Source organism: Solanum verrucosum, unplaced genomic scaffold (genome assembly GCF_900185275.1).
Source record: "Solanum verrucosum unplaced genomic scaffold, falcon-dt-bn FXZP01000145.1, whole genome shotgun sequence".
Classification (NCBI taxonomy): Eukaryota; Viridiplantae; Streptophyta; class Magnoliopsida; order Solanales; family Solanaceae; genus Solanum; species Solanum verrucosum.
This window is the reverse complement of record NW_026020698.1, coordinates 762501-762731: the sequence shown is the minus strand read 5'-3', so window position 1 is coordinate 762731 and position 231 is coordinate 762501.

Genomic DNA, 231 nt, shown 5'->3' with positions numbered 1-231 from the left:
AGTTACGAAAAACTCTTATTTATTAACAATGAATAATAATGAAAGTACTTATTTTTTGTCAAAAACTAAATATCCAATTGATAAAAATGGAAGAAAGATGACACGACCTTTTATGACTATTGCTCATTTTGAGCATAAAGCGGTTTCTTCCTATCCGTATGAATCGGACAATACTATGCTATTCCCAATATTTGTATTAGGGCTCTTTACTTTGTTTGTTGGAGCTATAGG